This window comes from Lissotriton helveticus, chromosome 11 (genome assembly GCF_964261635.1).
Source record: "Lissotriton helveticus chromosome 11, aLisHel1.1, whole genome shotgun sequence".
Taxonomy (NCBI): Eukaryota; Metazoa; Chordata; class Amphibia; order Caudata; family Salamandridae; genus Lissotriton; species Lissotriton helveticus.
Genome location: NC_136072.1, coordinates 73,744,332 through 73,750,331, shown reverse-complemented (window position 1 = coordinate 73,750,331; position 6,000 = coordinate 73,744,332). Strand labels below are relative to the sequence as shown.

At 49.5% G+C, this 6,000-nt stretch overlaps 1 protein-coding gene across 2 annotated transcripts in view; it reads left to right on the top strand.

Annotated features, from left to right (window-relative positions):
* Positions 1 to 5,747: 5,747 nt before the first annotated feature.
* LOC144790639 (dehydrogenase/reductase SDR family member 4-like) overlaps positions 5,748 to 6,000 on the top strand; it is a 141,725-nt gene continuing 141,472 nt past the window's right edge. Inside the window, exon 1 of one of the 2 annotated variants that reach the window (XM_078665370.1) lies at positions 5,748 to 5,810. The gene's annotated coding sequence lies outside the window, so the exon portion shown is untranslated. The remainder of the gene's footprint in view (positions 5,811 to 6,000) is intronic. The other variant, XM_078665371.1, reaches the window with a different exon arrangement.

Sequence of the window (6,000 nt, the reverse complement as noted above, 5' to 3'; positions counted from 1 at the left end):
TAACGCATAAATTATGCAAAAAGAGGGAGAACTCTGGGTAGTTCTCAAGTTTAGGTGGAGAGCAGCTCCTGTTAGAGCACTCTCAACACCAGCGACACTCTACATCTGCTTACCTCAAATGTCTGTTTTTCTATCAAAGTCTTTAAGCATTGGATTAGCACAGTGCCATCCACGCCGAGATAGAAAAGGCCTAAGTCTTTTGCCATTCCCACAGCAAAGTCTTTAAGCATAGTACTAGCACAGTGATGTCCTTGCCGAGCTGGATAGCTTGATTCCAGTGGCACAGTGAGCCCGGGACACACGTCTGGGCATACCCGGCGCACTTAGGGCGAGAAAGCAAAAGACACACAATTGATGGACGGAATGCAGAACCAATCAAAACATTTACCCCCAGTCAAGAGATCTGAGTTAAATCCATCATTCTTTTGCTCACCATGCCAAACCAGTTTAGACCTGGCCATATGCAAATCAGTCTTGACCGTGTGCCTCAATTGTGTGTCTTTTGCTTCCTCACCCTAAGTGCGCCGGGTATGCCCAGACGTGTGTCCCGGGCTCACTGTGCCACTGGATTCAAGCTATCCTGGCTGAAGAGGGGTGAAACCCCAAAACCAGTCTTAGGATGATTGTTTCTGGTCCATGGAGGACCTGGCTTAGCAGTTCAGGCTGGACTGTTTCCATGAGGCACAGGGTCAAGAGTGATTTGAATATGGCCAAGTCTAAACTGGGGTGGCATGGTGAGCAAAAGAATGATGGACTTAACCTAGATCTCTTGACTGGGGGTGAATGTTTTGATTTGTTCTGCAGTCCGTCCATCAATTTTGTGTCTTATGATTCCTCGCCCTAAGTGTGCCGGGTATGCCCATACGTGGGTCACAGGCTCCCTGTGCCACTGGATTTAAGCTGTCCTGGCTGAAGAGGGGTGAAACCCCGAATCCGGTCCTAGGATGCTTGTTTCCGGTCCAGGGAGGACCTGGCTTAGCAGTTCGGGCTGGACTGTTCTCATGAGCCACAGGGTCAAGACTGATTTACATATGGCCAGGTCTAAACTGGGGTGGCATGGTGAGCAAAAGAACGATGGATTAACCCAGATCTCTCGACTGTGGGTGAATATTTTGATTTGTTCTGCATTCCGTCCATCAATTGTGTGTCTTTTACTTGCCCATCTAAGCACCTAGAATCTCTGTTTTTGGTGCAAGGAATATGTGCAAGCAAGATATTTTAATGGAGAGGGCAGCTGGTGAGAACTGATTACTGCCTATGCGTGCTTGCTTTTGGCAAGGATTGCCTTGTCTACCGAGTAGGAGCATTGTTGGATACGCTTCTTGATGCTTAATTTGAACACTTTTTTACTTGGATTAAGGTTCCACAGTCGACCTACTGATAGTTGCAGCATTCATTTGAAAAATAACCAAATGTATAACCCACCAGGGTTGGTTTGCCTAGTAGTCAAATTTGTAGTATATTATTAAGATTTAGAATAGAGCTCCATCCATCCCACTCTCATCCCTTAGGGGTATATTTTTTAAAGAAATCAGTAGGGTTGTGTGGCTGTGGGCTGGAAATGCTAATTACAAAGGTCCATATTTTTTAGATTATCTTTAATTCTTAAATCTGTGTCACAAAATTTTAAAACCATAATTAAAACCCAAAGTTTTAAATATGATATAATAAGAGAAGATTGGACACAATTACATTTTTATTTCTAATGCAACTTATGAACGTAACGTGTGCAATTAGTAGTTTTGTAATGGCTATAAATGATTGTGTAGCTTGTTTATGAGAAATGTTTCTTTTTTAATTACAACTGCTAAATTTTAAATGTGTTTCCCAGTTATTTGTATTTTAATGTACTTTATTTTTTAACGTTATGAACTGTGATTGAATTGTTTGAGATACTTGTGTCTTAAATAAACTTAACCATGAACTGAATGTGTGAAAATAGAATGGAGCCTGGGTTCGCCATTTTCACCTTGGAGAAGGCCAGTAGGGTTGGGTTCAACAGATGAGCATGGACCAGTGGATCATGCCCGCAGAATGGTAGTCAAAGACAACCGTAACTGGGGTCCAAATGTCCCTTCGCATTTATTTGCCCAGATACCCCTTCAGCAGTGGGTCTCTTTGGGCCGTGTGGCATTACAGCGCATGTTTTTATCCCGCATGCTGTTACAACGCAATTCTTTACCCCGACTTGCTGTCGGGGTGCGCTGGAGTTTGAAGTAGTATAATTTACTATTCCAGCTCCAGTCTGTGCAACAGTAGGGAAGGTGTTGGAGTTAAATCCAACACCTTATACCACGTACGACAAGCCATGTTTGTTATAATGCCATGCGGGGTTAAAGCATGCGTTGTAATGCATGCGTTGCAGCGTTTTTTTCTCGTCTCTTTGTGACCTGAACTGGAAAAGACGGCTATGCTTGGGATCCAAAGGCCCCCTCGAGCCTTTGGGCCCAGATGCTCCTGCACCTGTTGCACTCTGGATAGCTATATCCCGGCTAAAGCGAAGAATTTGGTTAGTCTGTTTACTGAATTGAAAAAGACCAGGATCATTTGGATACACAGGGCCTCTCTTCAAAATATCTGGCTGAACTGAAACAGACAGTTGTTCTTTGTATTCAAAGGGCCCCTCGCACCATGGTACCCTTTTGCCACTGCACCTGGTGCACAATCAATAGCTGTGCCCCTCTTAAGAACAGAGCCTTTGGAAGGCCTCTCTGTGTTCTAAATTGAAGAACCAGACATACCTGGGGTCCAAAGAACCTGCACACGGGCATTGGCATCCACAGGCGGGGCAAGGAGGGGTGCTTGCCCCCCCTGGAGCGCCCCTCCTTGCCCTTCCCTGCGGACGCCCATGCTTAGTGTCTGTCAGTAACTGCCTTAGTTTACTGCTCATCTTTTTATTCACTCTCAGGTATGCATTGATGGGAGAATTATATATATTTATAGTGTTTTGGCGTGTGGTGCTTGTATCATGAATTGCCTTTTTTTAAAGGTGTAAGTTGAACTTCCAGGTTTCGGCGGCAGCCTTCTGTCTCTGTCCTTTGTTGCTTTTATGACACCGCTGGTTTCTCCGGAGGCTGCTGTTTGTTTGCAATGGGTCAGGTTCTTGGCTCTAGTGAAAGGCATCCTTCGGCTGCTTTGTTGTGCTAAGAAGTGTGCGTTTCTTCATTTTACAACACCAGGCTCCCCGTGGAGCTTCTGCCTCTTGCTCTGATGTTGTTTTTGTCCTCAGGCTGCTACCTGCCCCTTCTCACTTCTCTGAGAGCCAGTGCCCCCTTTTACCCTCTACATGTCGCCCACCCTCTCCCCTGTCTGTCTCTGTCCTTTGTTGTTTTCATGACACTGCTAGTTTCTCTAGTGGCTGCTGTTTGTTTGCGATGGGTGAGGTTCTTGGCTCTAGTGGAAGACGCCCTTCTGCTGCTTTGTTATGCTAAGAAGTGTGCGGTTCTTCATTTTACAACACCAGGCTCCCCGCGGAGCGCCTGCCTCTTGCTCTGATGTTGTTTTTGTCCTCAGGCTGCTCCCTGCCCCTTCTCACATCTCTGAGAGCCAGTGCCCCCTTTGACCCTCTACCTGCCGCCCACCCCCTCCCCCGCTTCTTCTCCCGGTTCACGCCTTGGTGCTTTCACACTTAACGTCACCTCCAGCTCGCATTTTCAGAGAGGGCCCCGGGCTCCCTATCACCGACATGAGGAGGAAGAAGAGAGGGGGAAACAGAGGAAGACTTGGTGGGGTCGGGGAGACGCATACAGTGGGGGGGGGGGGGTGAGAGTGAACGAAGGGGGGGAGAGAAAGAGAGAGAGAAGCAGTGAGGAAAGAGAGACCGAGAAGTAGGGAGGAAGACAGATGAGAGAGCAAGTGGAGGGGGGGGGGCGGGGGGTCTGAGTGAGGGAGCGCAGTTTCAGAGAAGTGAGACCTGTGTCCTAACTCCACCAGTGAAGACAGCGGGTCCAAAGGAGAAAGAACCAGGCCAGACAGAGTAGGTCCAGGCAGTGTGCACGGAGGCAGGCTCGGTGGGTCCGGAAGAGGGACAGGGCAGGCAGAACATCACCAGAGAAGGGCGAGCAGAACCAAACCAGGGCGAGCAGATCCAGACCAGCAGATACTCCTGAGCTGGGAGACGGCGCGATACACAATCAGAATGTAGTGTTCTCCTTTTGGGGTGCCGGGGGGGTAACTTTAGGGTTCAGGGTGTGTGTGGGTTTTAGGTTGCCAGGGAGTCATTTTAAGGTTCAGGGTGGGTTAGGGATTGGGGTGCCAGGGGGGTAATTTTAGGGTTCATGGCGGGTATGGGTTTTGGGGGGCCAGGGGGACAATTTTAGGGGTCAGGGTGGGTATGGGTTACGGGTTTTGGGGTGCCAGGGGGTAATTTTAAGGTTCAGGTGGGTATAGGCTTTGGCGTGCCAGGGGGACAATTTTAGGGGTTAGGGCGGGATGGGTTATGGGTGCCAGGGCGGTAATTTTAGGGTTCAGGGCGGGTATGAGTTTTGGGGGGCAGGGGTAATTTTAGGGTTCAGGGTGGGTATGGGTTTTGGGGTGCTAGGGGGTAATTTTAGGGTTCAGGGTGGGTATGGGTTTTGGGGTGCAAGGGGCCTAATTTTAGCGGTTCAGGGTGGGTATGGGTTTTGGGGTGCTAGGGGGTCATTTTAGGGTTCAGGGTGGGTATGGGTTTGGGGGTGCTAGGGGGTCATTTTAGGGACTTTGGGGTGCCACAAAAGAAAGAGATGGCTGTGGCACAACAACCCTATGGTGTATGAGGCCTGCTTCCTGCCCCCATGGCTCCTCCTCCGCCCCAGTGTTTCTTGTGCCGCACCTGGCACACATCATGTTGGAGGATGGTGATGACGTTAACATTCCCCCCCCCCCCTGGAAAACTTTCTGTGGACCCCAGTGCCAGTGCACATGGTGTAGTGGCACTGAGGGTGGTGGGCAGTGCAGCACCATAGACCGAGACGTCCTTGGCCGTGGTACAAAGCCTGAAATAACGACCACCAACGCATCCCACTTCCAGTGGGCAGTGGAGATGGGCTTCCAATTCTGAGGGGATCAAGTCAGTCCTCATCGACAAGCACAGGTAAAGTCACCCTGCGTGACTTAACCTGTGCTTGTAAATATCGCCCCTGTTCACACAGCACTTTGCGTGTTAGGGGCGGGACATGGGTGTTGCTGTGGGTGTTCCCACGCAACACCCATGTCCACTGATGCATTTCCAGATTTACGAAAAATCGTAAACCTGGAAATGCGTCAGTTTGCTGCATCGCCATAGGGGTGGCGTAGCAAAGCGAAACGAGGAGAATTGTTTTCATTTCTCCTCTTTCAATGCGTGCTGCATTCTACAGCACGCATTGGAAGAGGAAAATGTCTGCAGTGATTGCTTTTGTGCAGGAAGGGGTCCCTTCCTTCACAAAAGCAATCTCCCCATGGTGCAGGCATCCTTGCACCATGGTGCAAGGGTGCCTGCACCGGCGCATGGCAGCTGTTTCTGCGCCAGCGCAGGGGAGAGCACAGGAATGAGACATATCATTGTAGATATGTCGCATTCCTGTGCTCTGAAAGTGCCACACCTGGCGAGGCCACAGGGTTTGTGGTGCCGCGCTGCAGCACTTTCTTGTAGATCTGCCCCTCATTGTCAGCAGTTGTTTGTGATTGCAGACGTGCGGGAGCGCCCATGTTCCGCCCCACGGTGTCAGAGAGGTGGGAGGGGCGGGGCCTGAATACATATATCTGTGCTGCAGACAGCTCGGTGACACCTTACTGCCAGCGAGTTTCTGACTTGAGCCCTGCAGGCCGCACACGCTGCTCAGGTGAGACTGGTGAGTTGGTGCCAGATCAAGCTTCACAAGTGCCTTCCCAGTGTGTTCTTGTGGTTGGAGTGTTTAACATTCACTGCTGTTTTATCCTTGTACCTGTCTTTGGTACTTTTTTTGTAACTTGCACACACCACTTTTCCCTTGTAACACACAGTATGCTACCGCTCACATTTTGCTTGCCTTTGATACTTGC